The 25,928-nt window shown below is 41.5% G+C and overlaps 1 protein-coding gene and 1 pseudogene across 8 annotated transcripts in view; both read left to right on the top strand.

Annotated features, from left to right (window-relative positions):
• The window catches only part of LOC145413381 (uncharacterized), a 1,646,837-nt gene that overhangs the window by 927,149 nt on the left and 693,760 nt on the right, over nucleotides 1-25,928 (top strand). The window lies entirely within an intron of this gene.
• The window catches only part of LOC145413582 (5S ribosomal RNA), a 119-nt pseudogene continuing 23 nt past the window's right edge, over nucleotides 25,833-25,928 (top strand).

The raw sequence follows: 25,928 nt of genomic DNA, 5'->3' as shown, positions 1-25,928 counted from the left end.
GCACAGCCTTCATCAATTCCTATCATCTAAGAGCTTTCTTACTTGTTGGATTATTTCAGGTCAGTTGAGGGCAATAGTTCAGCTGAATCTATTCAGGTCCAATCAGGCTCATTCAGGTATTTAGGTTCCATTCAGGCCCTTCACATTCATTAAGGCTGGCAGATCAGTTCTGGTACATTCGGCCCTAATTAAGCTCCTTAAAGACATTTATATCCAATCTGGCCCCGTTACATCCATCCAATCACATCTGTTCAGGTCGACTTAGTTTCTTGCTGGTCATTCTAGTTCATTCCAGTCATGTTCAGCTCAAGTATATCAAATCGGAACTGTGATTCCTTTCATATTAGTTTAGCGCTAGTAGATCAGTTCGTCAGTACAGTTCCAATCAGGTCATGTCCCTATAAAGGCATTTGCAAAAAAGTAGTCCTATTGATGGCATGGATTCTGAGATATATATATATATATATATATATATATATATATATATATATATATATATATATATATATATGTGTGTGTGTGTGTGTGTGTCCGACTCTGGGCATAGGCTTCACAGCCTGCTATCAAGGCCCAGCAGTCCTCCTACATACCATACACCTCTACATGTCACCACTTCGGCGCTAACACCCACCGTCCATATTGAATACATGCTAGGGCTGTCTCATACAGGACTAGTGTATTGGTATTAGCGGGGGTATTTTTACGACATGTCGGCGGGTCTTCTGGTAGATCAGTAAAGCCTGATTTAATGAAATTCAAACCCTTAAACTGTTCCCTGCCCCAGCCGGGATTCGAACCTGGGTCCGTAAGGACTGCAGGCCACCTCTTTACCGATCATGTGTATGAAGGTTTGTGCCAAGAAATTATCTGAGTCAGTGTAATGGTTTTTGAGACATGTCGATTCGGATCTGCGTGCGATAAACGGAGATAAGCAGGCGAGATGAGCTAGCATGATGGAAGATGGTTAGGGACGACGTGCAAACCTAGACCATGTGAATGTGTCGTAGATCGGCTGGTTGTCGAGGCAGTAATTGTTATGATTTTCACCACATGTGAATAGGAATGGGTGCAGTGAGATTATAGGAGTAGGCAGGATGGGCATGGATGATGATGGGTGATGGGGCATGTAAAAGGAAGCATGTGCTGTGAAGATGAGTGTTGTAGGAAGGCCGGTAAGGTGTTGGGTCAATCTGGGGAGAACTATAGTAGAACTGAGCTGGGTATGCGGAAAGGATAGGGTGAGATGGGCTAAGACAGAGGTGAATGATGGCGTGCTAGGGACTAGTATAGTCTGTGGAGACATTCGTTGGGGAACAGTTTTCTCTTTTAAGTTCGATGTGGGATGAGTGGAGAGGAGTTGGTTGAACGAGCAGGGACGGTACCTGGTGGCAGGGCAAGTCAGAGTTATCAAACCATGCCATGATGGGAGTTACAGGTAAGTCAGTGTGGGCATAAAGATAGTTTAATTACCTCGCTCGGAAGGAGTCTGACGAGGTATTGTTTTTGGTCCATTATCTTTGTATGTTTGTTTCTTTGTTTGTTAGCAACATTACGGAAAAATGGCAAGATAAAATCACATGAAACTTTCAAAGTGGGCACTGGTCCCCAAAGAAAGTTATTAGTTTTTGGAGGTATTTGAGTGACCTTGAAAGGTCAAAATCAAGGTCACGGGTATGAAGAGGGCTATAACTTGAAAACGGTTGAAGATAAAGATGTTTACTATTATGAACATACAGGAACTCGTAGTATGGCTTCCATTTGGCACTAAGACCTTTGACCTTGAATGACTTTGAAAGGTCAAACTCAATGTCACGGATATTCAGGGGGCTATAAATCGAAACTGGTTGAAGATATATTTACTATTATCACATATAGGAAATCTCATATGGGTTTTTAATTGGTACCTTGACCTATGACCTTGAAAGGTCAAACTCAAGGTTACGGATATTCAGGAGGCTATAACTCGAAACTCGCTGAAGATAGAGATATTTACCATTACCAAGATTTAGGAAGTCTCATAATATTATGAGCTTTCATTTGGCAGCATGACTTTTGACCCTGAGTGACCCTGAAAGGTCAAATGCAAGATCATAGATTTTCAGAGGGGAAACTTGAAAACATTTACGCCATTACCTTAGACTTTAATTGTGCACCGACACAAGGTGGAAGGAACGAGCCAGCATTTAACAGTAACAAAATAACTGCTGTTGGGCGAGGTTTGTTGTGCCGGGCACCAACTGTTCACACTTTTCCTTGAGCAGAGCAACAGCAGCAACAACAAATACAGCATGCATCACTCTTGTATATATAGTGTTCCACAATGCTGTTCTGTTAACCCCTTCAGTACCAGTAGTCTTTCGTCAGTGGTTAAACGAGATTTGTGTCTAATACCTTTATTATGACATGTCTTAAGTTGAAGAAAATCGTCTGTTGGTAACAGGAGTAAATCTGAAAAGATGTCATCGTACTTAAGAGATGACAGATGCTGGACCATACGGGTTTCACTAAAATGAATCATCAAATGGGGTTTAGCTAAAGTAAAGTATCATGCGTGTGAAAATCCTTAATACTGGGGCACCTAAAGGCTGAAATCGTTACGCACTGGAAGAAAGCATCAAATTTAGTGCACATTTGCGTCAAGGCATAATATCTGGATTTAGAACGGGTGCCACGACATTGGACATTTGGGTGACCTTGAAAATCAAGGTCAGGGTCATGATCCTCACAAACTATTAATTTGTGTTTATATCTGATTGCTGTCAGTTTACACAGGTGCCATGTTCATTGAAATAATTACATTTAGGCCATAAATTTTATAATAATATGGTTCACATGATAGTTTGAGAAGGGATACTCCTCATTTGGTAGGTCAGGGTCATTATATATATATATATATATATATATATATATATATATATATATATATATATATATATATATATATATTGTTACGGAACAGAGAGAGATAATGAACACTTCAAGTGAGAATACTAAAATCACTACTGTCCTGCAAAGTTCCAGGTTCAAAACAAAAGAGTTAGGTAAAATTACAAGTTAAAGTTTAATGCTCAAACTAACAACTAAACATTCAGGACTCATAAGGATAATGTAATGGCAAAACAGGTTACATATATGGTTAACTGCAATAGCCTCTATTAACATGAATTTAGCAAGAGCAAATTTATCTAAGTCAGCACTGATAAATGAGAAAACCGGATAATGCTCAGTTAATGCAAGATATATTATTACAGATGCAAAATATTATTAATAATGGCTGACATCAAAAACTCTACATGAATCACATAAACCTTACCAGGCCCACGAATCAACGCCCCAGGCCACACAGTACAAGAAAAATGGTAACAACACTTATACTCAAATTATACAGCAACTAGATGATTGGAGACTTCCTGAGCACTCACAAAAATACACTATACAGGGGAGGACAGAGATGTGAACAAAATGAGGAGTAGATCTAAGTGGCAATTAATGCAGAGACTGAGCTCATTATATATGGGCCGGTAGAGCTTGATACAACTTGTAAAAAGGACGTGCAAATGAAGCCATAGGGGACAAAGAGTTGACAATCCTGCTCTGAACAACAGAAAGAACGACTTACTCTACTATAAAGGGGAGAAGGGGGAGTGAGGTAGAACACGCAAGCCTGGTCACTATGGAAGCCACGAGGCGAATCGTGATCAAACATGCAGCATACTGTACGTTAGAATTATACAAAGGATGATGAAATCATAGGCTATGTAACAATATATATATATATATATATATATATATATATATATATATATATATATTGGATCCATCATCCAATCCTACATTGCCCCATGAGGAGCGTAGGAGCCCGGGGCTAGGCAGCTGGTCTTGACATTTAAGATGAGAGTGACCAGCCTCACTCATCCATGAGTGGCATTACATGAGCAATCAACCCCAACCACCCCTTGGATATAAACCTTCACCGGCTCTATCCGACTGGAGTGCAATTATTACCCACTAAACCATCAAGTGACAAAATTTGGTTATATGGTTATCATCCAGCATAGTAAATGGTTTCCTGGTGTACAGGAAACCATTTGGCTTGTCACTATGTGTACAGTCACCCACTGGCAGAAGGAAAAGGAAAGAATGAAGGAAAGAAAGACAGAAGAGGATGGAAGGAAAGAAGGATGGAGGAGAGGAAAGGGCAGACACCCGAGAGTAGCACTACATCGAGTGAGTGGATGGTGAGCGCCCCCCTACCACTATATATATATATATATATATATATATATATATATATATATATATATATATAATTCGTATGATCCAGAGCGAAATACCATGGGGTTAGAGCCTCCAGTGCTTCTACATAAAGGTCAAGTCTTCCGACAAAAACTAGAATAAGCACCTCGAACTGCAGAATAATATCCCAATACTTGAATGTTGGACTTCTGTTGATCACCACCTCCTGCAATGCTTCAAAGGACTTAACATTGTCAGCTGCGTCCTCCTGGACCGTCCCTGTCCATGCATCAAACTGAAGTCTTGTTAAGGTTGCAGCAGACACTTGATGGGCGTGTTGAGTCCTTGTTAGATGAGATACTTTCAGAAAAGAGTCGGCAACTCCTGAAGATGCAACACTTGCTTCACTGAGTGCTGTTGTCCAACTAGATGCTTTAAGTAAGTCACCAATTGTATTCCAAAGGGACAGTTCTACATGAAGTCCTCCCATCATCACCACATGCTTCTGCTCTCCATATGTATCTGGCCAAGACCACTGAACATATGTGGCAAGAGCAAAAAGTGGTTGGTCAAATACTGATACTAGTGTCTGGCCAGGACTGAGGTAAACAGTGATGTCTTTTTGGATCTCAGTGTCATGGTTTATCACTGTAAGTGATGCTGCTCTCTCAGTAAACAAAAGTAGCAGTACAGTGAAAGCAGGTGGATCCAACTGTTCTGTCTGAGCTGCTGCATGGAATGTATCCCAGGCAACCTTGTCATCCCTTAGAAGCTGTTCTTTCTCTAGCAGTTCAGAGGTTTTCTTAATCTAGGCCTTCTCAGCAGCTATTCCATCTTCTAGTTTGTCATCTATATCTTTTAGACTGACTGGCAATACAGACAGGATTCGAATCTGGCTAGTCACAGCAGGGACAGTTGTGTACTTCACTGGCAAAGTGTAGTTTGCTCTAGCTTTCCAGTCAGGTTATACATTCTCTAAGTTCTCTGCTCTTGTCTTTTGTTGGAAACTGAAACACGCTAATGCCTTCCTTGAAAAGAGTCCTCAGCTGTCACTGATGAAAGATTATGGTCTATGTTATCTAGAGCCCCTAATGTGAAGAGGCCTTTGCATAGCAGATTGGGGCAGACATGACCTTCATCTGAGCAATGCTTGCAAACAGCATTACAAACTTCACTCTTGATTTCAAGCACACGGTTATAGCTGACACTCAGACCAAGAGTGTGAAGTCTCTGCACCATTTTCCTGCTTCTGATAAGTGTGTGTTTGGAGACTCAAGTAAAGGGGACGGGGAGGTTCTCTGTCCTTTGAATGACACGTTTTATCACTCTGCGACATATGGTGCATGTTGAATAGTATGAGCTGGCAAATTGTTAGGCATGCCTGTGATTCTAGAGTGCTCTGTTGTTTTACACATGTTCCACTGAGCAGCATGGAGACTAGAGTCTTTAGACTTGTTGGCACAGACTCACTTTGACAGCCAGGTGTAAACTTGGCCTTGAACTGAAATCCACAGAAGTCAAAGACATGTTGACGAAGATATTTAACGATTTTTACCATCAAAAGTGCCTCAGTCTGATAGTCCCTTGAGTCGATGGCTTCTCTAAGAAGCTTTTTTAACCCTTCATTGAACACGGACAATATTTTCCATCCATCTGACTGAACCTGGCATTGGCCTTGAAACTGTTCCAAAAGCTTGTCTTTGAGTCGTGTTTTGTTGACTGTCTTTGTTATGTTGAAACCTTCCAAGCTGTGAACATAGAGGCTGTGAAGCTCCACAGGTTTAAAAATATAGGTCCCTACCTCAACACAACTCTCAATATATGAAAAAAATTCAGCAAACGCACGTTCTTACCAAAGTTTTTCATCTAAATTATCGGATCCATGGTCGACTCGCTGAAAACTCCAAAACCGATTTGTGTGTTGGGTCAGACAATACTTGTGATACTTTGCCTCGATGACAACCAAATCCCCTCCAGCAAGTCTGGCTAGTAATGCTACGTCCTGCATTTCAGTTGCCATCTGCCTAAGCTTTTGATCAGGGTCATAGTTGAGCATTCGTGCAATTTGCCAATGTCCTTGCAACAGAAGATGCATTGTATTTGGTCGGGGCTTACCAGTACTTTTTGTTTGGACTTCCTCTCTGACTCGCTTTTCTGTTTTCATTTCCTCACAGATTGCTCCCGTACTCTCTCTAGTTTTGTGGTTGCAAACTTTGGATGGCTTTCTTTATGCCACTTTGCCTTGTTGGCTGTGAGCGTTTCTGCATCACCAGTGAGGAAAACCTTGGTGGGCATAGCATCAAGTTCTCAAAATTGGTCAACATTCTGGAGAAAGTCCTGATCAACCTGTATCTCATTTTTCATATGACTGTTAGGACAACAAAGGTCACCACCTGGTTCACCACAAATAATGCACAATTCCCAGTTCATTTGGCATGTCTGAAAAGAAAAAAAGAACCTAATTAACCTGATGTACGTAGTAAGGTACAGACAGACAGACACACAGTGCAAGGCAAGTACAACAACAGAAAATGGTATTGTCTGTGTGCATGCTAAATATTGTACCATTCATTGTGCTCCTGTCTAATGTGTTACTCCCCCAAAAATGGCTAATTAAGCGATGTTTCCGCTACTTCAGCATCGTGACCATGACCTTGCTTTTGAAGGTCATCACAATGTCAAATTTTGTGGCACCCCTTCAGAATCGAATAAGTATCCCCTTAGGCTTAACTGTACCAAGTTTAGTGGATTCTTCCGGTGTGTAAAAATTTCATCCAAAAATGGGCTTAAGGTGCTCCATTACAAAGACCTAAAGACCTTGAGGGAAGCATCATTTGAAGCATCGCTAGAGTGAAACGCTTGTGTATGGAAATCCTTAGAAAGCTGAAGTCAAGCACCACATGGGGCTTTGCTAGAGTGAAGCATCTTGCGTATGGTAATCTTTAGGGTCACACTAACAGACTCAGCCGCTTCTAGAAATGCTCTGTTTTGTAAAAACGCTGTCATAATAGAAGGGTTAAAACAACGATAATAAGTGTCCAGAGCCATGAACAGTATTGCACTCTTCATCGAACATAGCATCTGTTGCTCTGTAAATATATGATCCACCAACCAAACACCATTTTCGTAGTTTTATAGCCACTCTGAATGTCACCTGAAGTAACAAGTTATGTATCCATGGTCATGAAATCTTACCTCTGATTTTTAAATGACTCACAAGGAGGGCACCGACCACCTTGAGTTCGAATTTCTTCTAAATGTCATTCATGTTCTTCAACCCTCTGCAGTCCTTACAACACGACTTTTTTTTTTTTTTATTAAATAATTGTCCAGACGATTTTAATTAAGGAATATGCAATGTGTCCTAATGAGGTTGGTAATCTCCTTTAACCTAAATATCATCTTCTTGGAAAGAGCAAAATACTGTTAGAATGGTGTCTTCGCAGAAATTACAGTTATATTTTCCACACTTTATTTTGTTTTTGTTCTAATATTGCTAATTCTCTCATCCCCCCATCGATAGCCAACACCTGTCTCCTCCTCCTCCTCCTCCTCCTCCTCCTCCTCACTCACTCACTCACTCACTCACTCACTCACTCACTCGCTCATATCGGTATTTATCACATGTGTGTGTGAAGAGGTGGGGTCGGTCACCATCCACTCACTCGATGTAGTGATGTGTTGGGTGTCTCCCCTTTCTTCTCTTCCATCCTTCCTCTTCTGTCATTCTTTCCTTCATTCTTTCCTTTTCCTTCTTCCTATGGGTGACTCTGCACTGAGTGACAAGCCAAACGTTTCCTGTACACCAGGAAACCATTTACTACCTGGGTGTTAACCACATAACCAAATTATGGCTCCTGGTGGTTTAGTGGGAAAATAAGGTGCTGCAATCGAATTGAGCCTGTGTAGGTTTATATCCATGGGGTTTATTGCTCACGTAATGCCACTCAGAGATGTATGAGGCTAGTCACTCTCATCTGAAATGTCAGGACCAACTTGCCTAGCACCGGGTTCATACGCTCCTCATGGGGCGACATAAGACTGGATGATGGATGGATGGATGGTTTGGTAAGAGTTAACACTATATTTAAGCAGCACATGAGTTTGAAGTTTCCCCTAAGCCCTAGAAACTTGTCTGGAGACAGAAAAAATAAGATCGTCATGGTACTACAGGAACTGACTACCAAAACATTGCTCTACAAGATCCACAACAACCTAATTAGATGTAAAACGAAGTAAATCACATTCTCTGTTGCTCTTGCTTGCCATACAGACAACTTTATTCAGCTTAACCCCTAACCGCCGGCTGACGTGTATAGTCATCACGATTCAGGGCGTGGAGTGCCACCAGCAAATGGCATAAACTGCACTTGCCTTTGAACTCGCGCCCAATTTCTGACAACCATAGGGTAGGTAGGTACCCAAGGTACCCCACTGATGCACGGCTCAGTCTGTACATGGCACTGGTTGAGTGTTGAGTGACGTCTTTCTTATCCCCCTTGTCCGACTCCGTCCCTCCATGTGCGGGGATGATTGCATCATCATCCCCTGCGAAAGTTCTGCCCTTACCACCGGGGGAAGGGCTCAGTAACTAAGCAGGTGTGTGTGAAGTCGTAAATAGTAAACAGATGCACAAGCGTTTTTTTTTTTTAATACATAAGTGGAAGGTAAGATATAAGTTATATCTAGTAAGTGTTATGAAATAAGTGTTTTATAATAAGTGTTACAAGTGCATTGCAATAAGTGTTACTGTTTATGGTTATCTGTGAAACAGTGATTGGAAACACCGTGAGTAACCCTCTCTAGTACAATGAAAGAAACCAAAAATGCATAGGAGAGTAAGACAACGACCTGCTTGGCTGTAACTAAAGTTTTTTCCTTCGTTACTCAGAAAATAATGTTGAGTATGTGAGCATTAGCGTATTTGTGATGTGAAGTACAAATAATGTAAGTTGTGTGTAATTAGTAATATTTTCATGTTGTCCCTGATTAGTACAAATTGGTCACAATTTCTGAACAAGTAATTACCTCATATTCAACCATACTGCGTGAAAGAGCTTGAGCATTTACTTCTCAAAGTGCAATTACCCGTAATTGCGATGTCAAGTGCAAATATAAGTGCCGTACTAGTGGGAAATTATTACAACTGATGCAAGAAGTGAGTAATAAAAATAAAGAGCTATTCTTTTCCCATACATCTAGGGGGAATAGTGGCACCATCACACGGGTGGAAAACCCTGTGGGGAGCCACATGGAAGGGGTGATGACTTATCCTTACGACGGTGAGTAAAGTCGAAAGAAAGATTGGAATATTCCGAGAGGTAGGTCAGTGCTGCCAACGCTAACCAAGGCCACTGGCAGTGGAGCGCAACCGGATTAGCCCGCCAAAACACGGAAAACCAGTCATCTTTTACTTATCCTTACTCATCGACGGGATACTTGGAAGAGGAAGAATTGTTGAGTCTTATGTATACTTAATTTTTTCTGTAGCTATAATAGTTTGTCAGATAGTAGGGTTTAAAATAAGGGTATTTTTGCCAAAATCTCAAAAATCCCCCATAAGGAGTGGGCGACGGCCGGAATCCCCTGGCGGCTAAGGGTTAAGGAAGACTTTCGAAATGGTGAGGTTAGGTTCAGCCTTTATTAACCCTGTCAGTACAAGAAGACTTCACGAAGTTGAATGGAATTGATGTTCGACGGAAACCAATGAAGATGCATCCTCTGGGTGAAGGGGTTAATAGCCAGAAAAATTGTTGATGAACAGTAGCCTAGTTAATGTAATGGTAAATAAGTGGCGAAAATAACAAAAGGGATGTAAGGCTTTGTGTGTGTACGCCCAGTAACAATATAATCGATGAGATTAACGATTAACCCTTTCAGCTCGAGGACGTCATTTATATAATCTTGCCTCTACAAGACAGTTTTATTCAAATCAAGAGATCACCCTGGTTATAAAATGCTTAATGAAGGCTACATTTACATTTGGCCCCTCCAGTTCCCAAAGTGTCTCGTGAGCCGAATACACCCATCCCTAGGGAGCAAGATGAAAATTATATCCCCTTGCTGAAGGGGTTAATAAGTGAAGAAAACAGCTAAAAAGGGATACTGTATAGGGTCTTGTGTAAAGAAGAATTACTACTCTCTCTCTCTCTCTCTCTCTCTCTATTAAATTGTGAACACTTCTATTTGATCTCTTCACCCTGATGACGTACATTTATTTTATCTTAACTACAGAACAGACGATTTGGTTCAATTTAGGGAGAACTTCTGTAGTAAAGATCACATCTAACCCTTTCAGTTCGAATAGTACATCCTAAGCAGATTAAAATCGTCTGAAGAGAGCTAGAACAAAAATGTAATGTAACTGAAGGGTTTTCGTTTAACAGGTACCTAATTTTACTTTACAGCCTTTTCATTGCTTAGTAGATCGCTTTATATTCTATGGACAATTTCCATAACTAAATGTTAACTTCTTTCCGTAGACACTATTTTAGAGGGCACACTAATATATTTTTCCACTGTCTCTTCTTCATCAGTAGGTAGCTGTTTTTATTAATGGCAAATTGTGGATTTTTGTATTGTAGGTAAAATGCTTACTCACCTCACCTCCACCCCTTCACACACCCTCTTGACGAAAAATGAAACTCACCTGCTATACTTCACCCCGGTGCTGTGTCTAGGTTGCAATGATTTCCCTAGCGGGGACCTGAGAGGGAAGACTCGCTAGTATCCAGACTCACGCTCTGCTTTACATTTTCAGCACAGGCTCAAGAATTTGCAGATAATCTCTGTTTCCATTTTCATAGATTGTATATTTCACTCTTGTATGTCACTTATGGTGATAATTTACAGCCAAGTGCTCAGCTTTGCATTGTCAAACACACCCGTTTTCAGGTACACTTCGTCATTTTGCAGTAACCGTATAATTGTATTATTATGCTTCTCAAGAACTCCTTGATTCATATTACGTCTTTTAAAACTGATTCTTGCTATCTGCTGCTGATTTCATTCAATGTAGCGATGCCGTTTCAAACTGGAGGGGTTGGGTGCAGACTTCATCAATCCCTCCACAACCTCGGTGCTCTGGCTGAAGAAGTTGTCACATATCAAAGTAGGACAATTTGGCAGCTACCTCATGACATACTGGGAATTACCAGACACACAAAAAAATCCTGAGAAATATCGTTTAGATTAATTTTCACCGCATACAGCAATTACGATATTTCTCTTGACTGTTCGATCGCAAGTTTCCAGTCAAGAGTTAATCACTTCACTACTATGACGTCTTCTTGGCTTATTCTTGCTACTACGACATAGTTTACACAGCCTGGCGAAGACTCTCATGTAACTGGGGTTAATGAAGGCTGAATCTATTCTCTCCAGCTTAAAAACTTTCCTGAACATAATAAAATCATCTTTGGGTAGCATGGGTGGAATGACAAAAGACGGAATTGTAGTGAAGAAGTTAATCAGTATGATAATGACAATGATTTGTGTCACATCCAAACGATTCTGTGACCGACAAGTCGGGATCGTTCGAAGTCATGGGGCTACACACAAACTTCAGTACATTCACTCCTTCACTGAGACCACAACATTCCTGCTTCCTGACAACCCTGTACGTATTTTTCTTTACAGGTTGCCAAGAGCCTTTCTTAATGAAGCAGTTAACCCGTTCACTACGATGGATTTCTTCTTAAGCCGAATAAGATAATCTGGGAGGAGCAGGGATAAAGCTTAAAAGATGTCATTAGTTCTTATGTTGACGCCGGCCAGGAGTTTTATCCAACCTCCTTACTAAGAAAGGTTTTCCCAGGTCTGAGCCAAATCATCTGGTGCTAGCAAGAATGAAAGAAAAACTACATGGCCATGCTGAACAGGATAGGTTTGCAGTAAGATTAACAGTAGCTGGTATTAAATCATTTCACACAGACACAATTATGTATATATATATATATATATATATATATATATATATATATATATATATATATATATATATATATATATATATATATATATATATATATATATATATATATATATCAGCCGTTTTGAGTATCCACTGCAGGACCGGCCTATCCTGACCGAAGTCGGGACGATGCAGCCAATGTATCTCTACCAAGTGGCTTAGGCTGTCTAGTAGAGATTGTATGTAGGATGAGAAGTGCTTGTAAGTGTAACTGTAGTGTTGGAGTGGCTTTGGATGTGTGTGTAGTGTGTGAACCAAGTGTAATCGGTCCGTGCAAGCCGACTGGGTGCAAGCAAACTTATAGTAAGCGACACTGGTTCAACCACAGCACCCCTTGTGTCCGTCAATGCAGTACGTGGCCGGGTGAACACTCCCAAAGTTTATTACCCTGGCGGGGCGCAAACCCTGGCTCACCCGTGTACGAAAACGAACACTCTACCACTGTACCACAGAGGCTCCACACACACACACACACACACACACACACACACACACACACACACATATATATATATATATATATATATATGACATTCTTCAGTTGAGATTATGCAAACTGGAAGATTAGTTACAACCTTAACTTTCTGTACTACAGGTCCATCGTAAGATTAATAAATCGTCTGCAGGTGCTAGTATCAAGAATGAAATATTGAAAGTGTCATCATTCTGAAGAGTTAAACGGTGATGGGTTAATCTGATAGAATGAAAGCTTATCTTAACCCCTTCATCACCATGACACCTAAGCTGCGTCAAATCTTGTGGCTGTCGCAAGAATACCAGAAAATATTGATTGTCCCGCAGGGGTTAACGGAGGTTGTCCAATCCTTTCAGTACAATGGGTTTCGAAGGCGTAATAACATCGAATGCTAAGAGCAAGCATGTTCAACAAAGCGTCATCATGCTGGAGAGGTCAAATATTCTTATGTGATGTAATATAAGTAAAATCCATAAAAAGATATGAATCTTGATGGTCGTAACGTGAATAAGAAACCTGAAACATGAAAAAAAGTGGTGGGGATGACAGTCATCTTATAACAGCAGTCTTCAGGTGAACAGAAAGGAAATAATCAGTTGTATGTGCTCTGCAAAGTACTTCATGGGCTAATGCTAAATTGTACTTAATTCTTTAATGTTCTTACTTGAAAATGTAGCAATTCTAGTTTATTTAATTTTAAGAAAATAGGCCTTGATATACCATCATGGTATGCGGACTTATTTAAATTTATTATTAATAGGATTTCTTTTCTTGCATCCCTATATAAGTATGAGGAAGCAAATGAGTTTTGCCAGTTGCTGTTCGCTGTATATCACAGTAATATAATTCGCATCGCATGATTAATCTGTCATCATTGTTATTGCGTTCCAATAAATTATACCAATTGAAATACGAGTACCATACTGCGATGACAGTACGTTTAACCTCTTTATTTACTTATTCTCTTGATCTTGTCCTTGATCTCTTGTGTGCCAGCTGCAATTACTTTTGAATAATAGCTGTTCTCCCAAATACGCGAAATTTCGAGCGAGTGGCACCAACATCATCAATGGCCACTCAGGTGGAGCAGAAAAATAAACAAAGGCCCAGTGAGGTGCCAGTTTCTGCAGGTACACAATGGGATCCACCTGATAGGGAGCAGGGCACTGTTTCATGGCCTTTGTGCTATGGGTCGCCTCTTATAGGTCGTATCTGAGGTCTCTGTGGCAGGGGGTTATGTCTCTGGGTTTCACATGAGGTTCTTTTAGACATGATCTCATTTACATGTAGCACAAGAGATCTTCGTGGATAGGTGAGTCTCTTTTGATCGCACATAAGTTTTTTTTTGGCCAGGACCTTTAATGAGGTCGCTCATGGGGTCATTTTGTTTAGTGTCTCATTAACAGGTTGCATATGGGATATTTTTGGCTTTGTTCTTCTCTTTAGATCGCATTTTTTCAGGTTGCATGTTTGATTTCTGTATCCATGTTCTTGTCTGCAGATCGCACATGGGTCTTTCTGGCGGTTCTGTGGTAAGATTCTTGTCTTTGAGTCTTACATAAGGTTTTCGTGGTCAGATTTCCGTTTACAGATAGCGGAGAGATCTTTGAAGCCAGGTTTCCATTTGTAGGTCATGGATGAGCTCTTTGTGGCCATGTTTTCGACTTGAGGCCGTACATGGGGTCTTTGTGGCTAGAGTCTTGCCTGCTGGTTGCATGTATCCATTTATTTTGATGGCGTTCCTCATATTCTATCATTGCCACTGACTGAAGATTTTATTCAATTTAGAGAAAACCTCTCCCGATGGAGGGATTAAGACAAGGTTCCATCTTCAGATTACATGTGAAAGCTTTGTGCTTTCATTTATGACTGGGGCAGCATATGTGATAATCTCAATAAACTCTCTTGCAGTCGACTGGCAGTAAAAGGGAGCCTTCTTATTATCGTTATTGACTCTGCTGAGACAATCTGCATCTTTGTAAGCACAATGCCAATTCCAAGTTGTACATGTTTTTAAGGGCAATTTTTTGTCCTTTAGAGTGCACATGAGACGTCATTAATTCGTATTCGTTTTAGCCTACGAGACTTTGAAGCATCTCTTTTACCCTACTTATAGCTTGTTAATAATGACATTGTGTGCATCAGTAACATACTTTACAGAAGGATGTAAAGATGTTGTATACAAAATAAATCGCTGAGGAAGAAGTGTTATAAGGTCTCTTAATCCAACTGAATGCTACTCGGTGTGGATGTTCAGGATAAGGTAAGTTTGGATGATATGTAAGAGATGTTGACCTAAATGTACAGTCACGGTCAAAAGCTCGTACCTGATCATACCGAACTACAGTTCACTCACTTTAACTGGCAGAGATTTTCATCCTTTTGCAGCTTATTCATCGTAGTACAGCGGCAGAATAAAATAATACTATTGCTGTACATCTTTTTATAGCACTTCGTGACTAGGACCATATTGTAGTGTTAATATCTTGTTATAACTTAAAATTCAAGATGAAAAGATGGCACTTCTACTCCCAGTTAAAATGAACTGGTTATACTGGCGCTCGAGTTCGAACATGTGGAGTTACATGGAGAGACAGACTGACAAATGAGGAAGTGAAGGAACGTTGTGGTGTGGATGTGGATGTGACAGAAAGAGTTAGGAGAAATACAGTGAGGTGGTTTGGCCAAGTGGAGAGGATGGAGAACGAGACTAATGAGGAGAATGTATGTGAGTGAGGTAGAGGGAGGGTGAGAGAGGGGGAGGCCAAGGATGAAATGGAGGGATGGAGTGGAGAGATACATGAGAGAGGGGGGGTAAGTTGCGGGAAGGACAGCGAAATGGCGGGGGAAAGGGCGACATGGAGGCGATTTGTTTACGGGATTTAGGCTTCTGGCAATTTGATAGATAGATAGAGAAGTTCGAACCTGCTCCAGTCGTTGTTCACTTTGATCTCGAGCTAATTTAGAGTTGTTATTCCTTACCTCGATGATTGTAACCAGGAAGAATGGAAATCAAAATTATTAATTACCTTCTTTAGTGACCCTCGTGCAGTTGAAAGGCATAAATCTAAGCCTTGTGCTTCCTCAAGCTGAACATGAATAGCTAGGGACTCTTGACTATGTATTTGGGTGTTTGCGATGTTGTGAGCTATGATAAAGATGCAGTTGGCAGTTCCTGGGATACTGTTAGGTTTTGTTGAGGATGTAGTGGGTTTTGGAGTGTTGTAGCCTATGTGGGGATGCAGTGAGCTGTGTTAGGAATGTAGTAGGCTGTGTTAGAAATGCAGCGAGCTGTTGTACTGGAGATGCAGTGGGATATATTGGGAATGCTATAGGCTATGTGAGGAATACAGTAGACGCAGTAGACGAAGTAAGGGATATAGGAGGCTATGATAGTTAACTGTAGGCTAAGTTAAGGGTACTGTTGGTTATGTTGAGTTTCAGTATTATTCTGTGTTGGAGATACTGTAGATTTTTTTTACCTTTTTGAATATTTCCCAGTTACAGTAATTATTGTAGGTAATGCTTTCATGCTCCTATGACTCACTCTCAGCTGTATTTTATCTTCTGGTGGTAGCTGGAATAGAGTCTTCCTCACTTTGAAAGGGTTAAGTGACAACATCATAGCCTCTTGTTTATTATATTATACTTCGATAAGAATCCTCCCCCCCCCTTCTCTCTCTCTCTCTCTCTACTGTATAGATAGATAGATAGATGATAGATAGATAGATAGATCAATTGATAGATACTTTCTAGCACAATTGGTCTTTCTTAAGCTCAGTTGAAAGGCGGCAAGAAGAATAAACCTATTTTAGTGTAAGGTTTATCCCGCTCCAGCAGAGGACATCTTTTGTAATACGAGAATATTATTGGTACCTCCACACAATTATATTCTGTTTTAAAATGAATTCGCATAAAGCTGCCTATGGCGGCCTAAACTCGTTTAGATCGCCACCCTTTATCTTTTGAAACTTTGAAATAAACTTAATAGATATGAATAAACTAATGTGTGGCAAAGCTCGAAGAAAGTGGACTTGGCTCCGTTGGCACAGTTAGAGTAAACAAAACTATTGAGAGGTAACTATAATAATTATGGAAACAAAATATTTTTCGAAACTTTGAAAAAAAAAAAAAAAAAAAAAGAATGATGAAAACTCTGTCCCTTGAGTGTTTTTCACCAAAGTTTCATGAAAATTCGTCCACGCGTCTAGGAGGAGTAGCTGAATAAATCCTTATGTAGAGAAACACCTTTAATTTATATATAAAATCCTCTGGAGCTGAAAGAAATAAATTATATTAAGAATTCGTTGTAGTGAGGTACTTAGAGCGATTGCTCCTCACACTTTTAGCATGAGATGTCTTCCGTAAAGCAAACAAGAATGCTCAGAGACAGTAGACCTCCTCTAAGGCAACACCATCCCCTGACGTAGTTTTTCATGCCCTTGACCTTTGATTTTTTTTTTACCCACAATTATACATTTATTCCTCTGATGGTCCTTTATCTTTATTCCATATTTGGTACATTACATTCAGCGATTTGTTCAAAATGTGGCTAATAGACCAGACTGGCAGACAGATAAGTCTAGACAAAAGCATAACCTCTTTGATGGAGGTAATATAAAATTAATCGTTTGACCGCAGCAGAAAAAAAAAGGATCCATTGTAGCTAGTGAATGAGTTAATGACAAATCTTGTTAAGTCCTTTATTGTAATCGTCTGACGGTAGGAGGAATAAAATATACTGTCAACTTAGGGAAATGCTTTTAGGAGGAATAAACTGTCATTGTACGGAGAAAGATATAGGAGAAATGAAATAAACTGTCATGGTAGTGAAAGTAATGTAGGAGGTGCGAAATTAAGTCTTCATACAGCCAAAGATATGTGAGGCAAAACAAACTGCCCGTTTCCTGAAAAAGACAATTAGAGAAATTTTCCGGGCCCTTCCATCTGCTAGGTTTGGAATTAGTTGTGGCAGTGGCTGAATCGGAAATAGCTCGCCAGGCGAAAATTGTGGGCGTTATGTTTGTAGTGGGATCGATTGTGCAAACTGTGTGTGCTGGTGGTCGGGGCAGTCTCTCTCTCTCTCTCTCTCTCTCTCTCTCTGTACAGTGTGTCTACCTCTGAATGTGTGTGTGTGTGTGTGTGTGTGTGTGTGTGTGTGTGTGTGTGTGTGTGTGTGTGCGTGCGCGCGCGCATACTCCGTACAGGGCGGAAGCACTTTTCTTCGCTAAAGAAACATATTTGTACTGGTAAATGCATTCATAGTATTTTTCAAGCAAGTATATGGTCAAATGAATGTTGTTAAAACGTATGCGCAACTTGTATCACCGAAAATTCAGTTTCAAACTACTTCCTATTACCTACACAACATGTGAGTGATGTGGTCTGGTTTGACATGGTGTGAAATAGTATGGTATGTGTGGATTGGTATGGTGTGGTTTGGAGTGGTGTACTGTCGTGTGACCTGGTGTGATGTACTGTGGTGCAGTATGGAGTGATGTGGTGTGGTGTAGTGTGGAGTGGCGTTTTTTTTTTTTTTTAAGTGACCGACTCTGGGCATAGGCTTCACAGCCTGCTTTCGAGGCCCAGCAGTCCTCCTACATACCATACACCTCTACATGTCACCACTTCGGCGCTAAACACCCTCCGTCCATATTGAATACATGCTAGGACTGTCTCATACAGGACTGGTGTATTGGTATTAGCTGGAGTATTTTTACGACATGTCGGCGGTTTTTCTGGTAGATCAACAAAGTCTGATATTTATGAAATTCAAATCCTTAAACTGTTCCCTGCCCCAGCGGGATTTGAACCCGGGTCCGTAAGGACTGCATGCCAACTCTCTACCAATTGAGCCACGGTATAATGCTGTGATGCGGTATATGTGGCGTAGTGTGGAGTGGTGTGGGGTATAATGCTGTGGTGTGGTGTATGTGGCGTAGTGTGGAGTGGTGTGGGGTATAACGCTGTGGTGTGGCGTATGTGGCGTAGTGTGGTGTGGGGTAGTGTGATGTGACGCAGTGTGTTGTGGTGTGATGTGGTGTAGGATGGTGTGATGTGATGCAGTGTATTGTGGTGTGGTGTCGAGTGGCGCGATGTTTTGCAGTATAGTGTGGGGTGGTGTGATGTAATGTGGTATAGTGCTTTTTTTCATTTATGTGGGGAAGAAGGAACCAAAGGCAATGAACCTGCAAAACTGTTCCTTCCAAGAGAAAAATAAAATACAAGAGAGAGCCAAATTCAAGATCCATTCATTTCGAGATGCCTTGACACACTGCGTTTGAAAGACTGAAGATCATAGGAAGCAGGGGGACAGTTCCAGAGTTGACCTGTTCCATAAATGAAGGATTGGGAGTAACGGTTAACTCTTGCATTAGAGAGTTAGACAGAAAAGGGGTGAGAGTTTGCTGCTAGACGGGTGCTACGCGCCCGTAGTAGAAGTGGAGGAATGCATGCAGACAGTTCAGAGGAACAGTGACCATTGAAGTAACGATAGAAAAGAGATAAAGATGCAACACTGCGGCGAAGAGACAGAGGTTGAAGGGAGTCAGTAAGAGGGGGAGAGTTAATGAGACGAAAAGCCTTTGACTACACCCTATTGAGAAGAGCTGTATGTGTGGAGCCTCCCCACACATGAGAGTTGTACTCCACACAGGGGTGGATAAAACCCCTGTATAGAGTCAACAATTGTGCAGGGGCAAAGAAGGAACGGAGTCGGCTTAGCACACCCAATCGCTTAGAAGCAGATTTTACAAGAGATGTAATATGATCTTTCCAAGACAAGTCCCGAGCAAATGAAACCCCAAGCATGTTCAACGATGATGCAGGATTAAGCTGAGTATTATTAAACATAAGTGGGTATACCTGTGGAAGATTTTGTCGGGTTGATAGGTGCAAAAACTGAGTCTTTGATGCATTAAAAACAACCAGATTATTTTTACCCCAGTCAGAGATACGAGCCAAGTCAGACATTAGGTGTGCCATAGCCTCATCCCTTGCCCGTTGAAGTAACTGCTGAGATGGACGTTGTGGGAATCGAATGGAAAGGTGAAGGGTGGAGTCATCAGTGTATGAGTGAATAGGGTTAGATGTACAGCTTAGAAGGTCATTGATGAATAAAAGGAAGAGAGTTGGTGATAGGACAGAGCCCTGAGGAACACCACTGTTAATAGATCTAGGAGAAGAACGATAGCCGACTACAACAGCTGCTATAGAACGACCATAAAGGAAGCTAGAAATGAAGGCACAGATAAGATAGAAACCGTAAGAGGGCAGTTTGGAAATTAAAGATTTATGCCAGACTCAGTCGAAAGCCTTTGAGATATCAAGTGCAATGGCAAAGCTTTCGCCAAAGTCCCGAAAGGAGGATGACCAGGAGTCTGAAAGGTAGGTGAGAAGATCGCCTGTGGAGCGTCCCTGACGGAACCCATACTGACGATCAGAAAGAAGGTTGTGATAGGAAAGATGCTTCAAAATTTTTCTATTAAGAATAGACTCAAAAACTTTTGAGATACAGGATGTTAAAGCAATTGGACGATAGTTAGAGGGTTGGGAATGGTCACTCTTCTTTGGGACCGGCTGAGTGAGAGCAAACTTCCAGCAAGAAGGAAGGGTACAAGTTGATAGACAAAGGCGAAAGAGTTTGCCTAGGGAGGGTGTAAGCACAGAAGCACAGTTCTTGAGAACAACAGGAGGGACTTCATCAGGCCCATATGCCTTATTAGTACTGAGGCCAGCAATGGCAGAAAATACATCAGCTGAAGAAATTTTAATGTTAGCCATGAGGAAGTCAGAGGGGGGAAGTGATGGAGGAACAGCACCGGAATCGTCTAAGGTGGAACTGGAGGAGAAAGTCTGAGCGAAGAGAGCTGCTTTATCAGTAGAAGAAATAGCTACAGAGCCATCAGATTAGAAAAGAGGAGGGAAGGATGATGAGGTAAAGTCGTTAGAATGGTTTTTGGCAAGGTGCCAGAAGGAGCAAGAAGAGTTCGAGTTAGAGAGTTGAGAGCATTTTGTACGGATGAAATTACTTTTAGCAGAGCGAAGAACAGACTTAGCATGATTCCGGGCAGAAATGTATAAAAGATGTGATTCAGGAGTGGGTTGGCTCCAGTACCTTTTATAGGCCCTCTCCTTGTTGCGGACAGGATTAGAACAAGCGTAATTAAACCAAGGCTTTCGTGCATTAGTCAAAGGATATGAGAAAGGAATGTATGCTTCCTTGCCCGAGAGAATAACCTCCGTAATGCGCAAGGCACACTCAGATGGCTCCCGGCCATTGAAGCAATAATCATTCCAGGGAAAATCAAAGAAGTACTGCCTGAGGGCCTCCCAATCCGCAGCTCCAAAGTGCCAGAGACGACGTTTTTTGAAGGGTCCTCAGGCAGTACCGGAGTGATAGGACAGGTTAAGGTGATTAAAGATTGCGATCGGAGGAGCCCAACAGAGAGAAAAGATTAACAGTGTAAACAGAAGGATTAGTTGTAAGGAAGAGATCAAGTATGCTGGAGCTCTCTCAAAGGCGGTCAGGGATAAGGGTAGGGTGCTGTACAAGCTGCTCTAGGTCATTAAGGATAGAAAAGGTGTAGGCTTGTTCACCAGGTGGATCAGTGAAAGGAGAGGAGAGCCAAAGGTGGTGGTGAACATTGAAATCTCCAAGAATGGAGATTTCAGAGAAAGGAGAAATGGATAGAATATGTTCCATCGTAGAAGTAAGACAGTCAAGAATTTTTGGTAGTCAGTAGAATTAGGAGATAAGTAAACAGCACAGATATATTTAGTCAGAGAATGACAGGAAAGCCGAAGCCAGAGTGTAGAGAATTCAGAAGAATCGAGTTCAGGAACACGTGAGCAAGATAAGTTGTTGTGTATATATACACAACAGCCACCTTTGACTTTGAAATGAGTATAGAGAAAGTAGGAGGATACAGAAAAGGGTTTGCTGTCAGGTGCTTCAGACAGCTGAGTCTCAGTTAGGAAAAGAAGGTGAGGTTTAGAGAAGGAGAGGTGGTGCTCAACAGAGCGAAAGTTAGAGGAAAGGCCACGAATGTTGCAGAAATGAAGAAGAAGAGAGTCTGACAGTGGTTCCATGCACCTTGAGTCGTCACCGGGAGAGGGGCTGAAGGTGGAGGCATTTATGGTCCCCCCCCCCCTGGGGACTCCGAGGCTATGCTATTCGACGCCATTTTTTTGAAAATTTTGAAAAGGAAGTGTGGTGTGTAATGTGCATGTAGTTTGGTGTTGATACTTGGAGAAACTTGTATTGGAGAGCATGCTGGTCTACTCTCTGTGTTACTGAGACAATGAAAAAGTTCAGCAAAGGGGGATGGTCGGGACCTAGTCCCAAGGGCTGATGAAACGGGAGCTCCAGCTCTCCATGTCATCAGCTTTCCATCCACCTTGGTAGTACTGCCCTGCTCGACTGGTGCTACAGTCTACGCTGTGTTACACTGAGTGATGTGATGTGATCCAGTGTTGAGTGGTGTTGTGTGGTGTAGTGTGGAATGGAGTTATATCGTACAGTGATAAATGGTGTGGTGTAGTGTTGAATGATGTGGTGTGGTGCGGTGTGAAATGTTGCGATGTAGTGTGGAATATTGTGGTGTGATACTGTGTGGTGTGGTGTAGTGCGGGATGATATGGCGTGATGTGGTGCAGTTTGGAGAGGTGTGGTGTAGTGTGGTATGATGTGGAGTGCTGTGCTGTGCGGTTGTGTGTCCTGGTATGATGTGAAGAGGTTTTGTTTGGTGTGAACTAATATGGTGTGGTTTTGCATGATGTGGCATGCTTTGTGGTGGGTTGGTGTTATGTGGTGTGGTGCTGCGTGGTGTAATGTGGGATAGGGTGGGGTGGAGTGATGTGGTGTGTAGTGTAGAATGGTATGATAAATGATGTAGTGTGGAATGGTGTGACATGGTGAAGTGTGGAGTGTGTCTTATGGTATAGTGTGGAAGGTGTGCTATGGTGTAGTGCGGAATTGTATGAAATGGTGTAGTGTTTAATGGTGTGATGTGGTGTAGTGTGGAGTAGTGTGATATGATGTAGTGTGCAGTGGTGTTATCCGCTGTATTGTAGAATGGTACGGTATGATGCAGTGTGGAGTGGTGTGACATGGTGTAGTGTGAAGTGGTGTGATATGGTGTAGTGTGGAGTGGTGTGGAGTGGTGTGACATGGTGTAGTGTGGAGTGGTGTGATATGGTGTAGTGTGGAGTGGTGTGATATGGTTTAGTGTGGAGTGGTGTGATATGGTGTAGTGTGCAATGGTTTGATACGGTGTAGTGTGCAATAGTGTGTGATATGGTGTAGTGTGGAGTGATGTGATATGGTGTAGTGTGGAGTGGTGTGATATGGTGTAGTGTGGAGTGGTGTGATATCGTGTAGTGTGGAGTGGTATGATATGGTGTAGTGTGCAGTGGTGGTGATACGGTGTAGCGTGGAGTGGTGTATTATGGTGTAGTGTGCAGTGGTGTGATATAGTATAGTGTGGAGTGGTGCGATATGGTGTAGTGTGGAGTGGTTTGGTGTGGTGTAGTGTGGAGCGGTTTGGTGTGATACAGTAATGAGCGGTTTGATGTGATGTAGTGTCAAGTGTTGTGGTGTGGTGAGGTATGATCTGGTGTAGTGTGGTATGGTGTAGTGTGGTATGATGTGATGTAGTGTGGAATGGTGTTGTGTGATGGAGTGTGGAATCTTGTGGAATGGTGTCGTGTGGTGCTACGGTGTGGATTGGTGTGGCGTTGCATAGTGTGATGTGTTGTTTGGAATGGTGTTGTGAGGTGTGGTGGAATGTGGAGTGATGTGATGTGGTATAGTGTGGAGCGGTGTGGTGTGGTGTAGTATGGAGTAATGTGGTGTAGTGTGGAGTTGTTGATGTCGCGTAGTGCGGAGTTGTGTAGTAGTGTGGAGAGGTGAGGTGGTGCAGTGTAGTGTGGTGTAATGTGGAATGGCGTGTAGCATAGAGTGGCGTGGCGTGGTGTGGTGTGGTAGTCACACCTCCCTCACCTTCACAACATTTGTCCAATCGATCCCGCCGCAAGAAATGACGCCACAACTTTTGGGCAGCGGTCCAGTTTTTGTTGTACCGTGTCAAAATAACTCTTGACCGTGAGAACTGCAGGGCCTCAGATGAAAATAGTTCAGTGAAAAAGAACACAAAAGAAACGAATGCGTATTATATTTTAGAGTGTAACGGCGTTCTCTGTTATTTGCGAATTCACGAATGTTAAGACCGTCAGCACGCAGACGCCTGGTGATAAGATTTTTTTTTTTTTACTTACCTTGAGAAAGCTTTCTTTATAAAGGGATTTAACGTAAGTTTTTGCATTTTATTACAATAATGTATCAGTCCAAATTACACGAGCTCTCTGACTCGACCTTCTCCTCAAAGGAAAAGTGATAACCAGAATTAACCCTTCTGTATGTCAGCAATATGTCAATACAGTAGGACTGTTTACAGAAAGACTGTTAAATGTGAAATTCCAGGTGTTGATATTGCCCATATATATGACAGAGTATGTCATCAGTAGAATCTAAGTGGTACGAACGCATACAAGCATATGCAAGAATGAAGAAGCCAAATGCCAGAAGCTACTTTAGTAGCTCAGGTTCTTTTCCTTTTGCAGCTTTTTGCGTGTAACTAAGTGGTACAACAGTTTAGTACTTTGGCTCAACGTCCTTTCCATTGCACCTCTTCATGACTATCGTCATATTTACCGTTAATCTTTGTCACAGCTAACATTCATGATGGAGAGATGGCAATTTTAGGACAGATTTGAGTAAAAAGGGTATACCAACATCCACTTTGATTTTCCGCCGCAGAGTAGCCTAGGTTCGACCCTAGACCTGGAACACACGCAACGCGAGATGAGTGCGCTAACCACCGAGCTACCGCAACTCTGACGTCATGTCCATTAAACTTACATATAATTGTGTCTTTTCAGTGCCACTATTTTTGCCGTCAGATGATTGCATTCAGTTTCGGGAGATCTCTCGTGATGAAAAAGTTGTCCGCAGTGGGATGCCGAAATGGTAGTTTTAGGAAATGCTTTAGGGTTTTTAGCAGTGACTCTATACGGCATTGTGTAAACTTTTCCATACCGACACTAATTGAATATTGACCTTCTGGATGTCTCCTACTGATTCATCTGTAGCTCTTGGCAAGAAACTTATATCCCATCAGCTTTCTTATAAGTAGCTTTAGTTAAAATTTGTACCTTTGTAGAAACATCAGTGCCATTTATATATAAATAATAAAAGTCAAGCTGTGTATGTGTGGGTCTGTCTGTGCGTTTGTTCGTTTCTTTCACGAGAACGGGAATAGATATCGACCTAATTCTTTTTGCATTAGGTCGAGGTAAGTCCAGGGAGAGTCATAAAAATACCAAACAAAAGTTTTGAGGATCGCGCACGACGCGACGGCACGAAATTGTCGGATATCGCGACACACGAATGTGCGACAAAAGGTTTTTCGATTTTTTGGTCAGACTTGGTCACTGTGGGCTCAATAACGGCATGGAAACAAAGATAGTTGTATTTGCAAACATTTTGTAACTGAAAGACTGTTTGGGAAATCTGTGTGGGCAAACATTAATAAAAGTAAAAAATATTCCCTGCTATCTCTCCCCCGCTGTACTACTTTCATCTTGACTTGTTTCTACCAGAACGTGTTGCAAGAATAGTTGCTTTGAACATGCGCTCATTATCCACTACCCAATTCAGTATCACTCAGTTGTCAATAGGCGTTATTCCAATCACTACCTGACGGTGGAATAAACTCCTGGGCTGTGCGGTTGAAGCATAGTGTGCAAGTATTCAAAACTGAATAATTCATTTTAACTAAACAGTTCTTACTGCTTCTTTCTTTCTTAAAATATTGTAGCTTTTAATATTTCCTTTACTTTGTACTGGGCTGCATCCTTTGCAAGTCTTTCAGTTGATTTTTTTTTTTTTTTTTTTTTTTTAGTGGAGCTGACAGCTATGAAGAAAATGAAGTATGTGATCATTTTTATTTTTTATTTTTTTCGGGAAAGGGGGCGGGAGGAAGGGATATAGGATGATGATTATCACTGTCATCATCAGTTTGAACATCATGCATTTTTATACGGGAAACACTGCCAGTTTCAGTATGTACCTAATTTCACTGATATTATAATCACGGCCATACCACGTTGAGTACACCATTTCCCGTCCGATCAGCGAAGTTAAGCAACGTTGGGTCTGGTTAGTATTTGGATGAGTGACCGCCT

Source organism: Coenobita brevimanus, chromosome 96 (assembly GCF_032717465.1).
Source record: "Coenobita brevimanus isolate Jiangsu-jjx chromosome 96, ASM3271746v2, whole genome shotgun sequence".
Taxonomy (NCBI): domain Eukaryota; kingdom Metazoa; phylum Arthropoda; class Malacostraca; order Decapoda; family Coenobitidae; genus Coenobita; species Coenobita brevimanus.
Note: the sequence above shows the minus strand (reverse complement) of the source record. Positions and strands in the feature narration are given on the sequence as shown.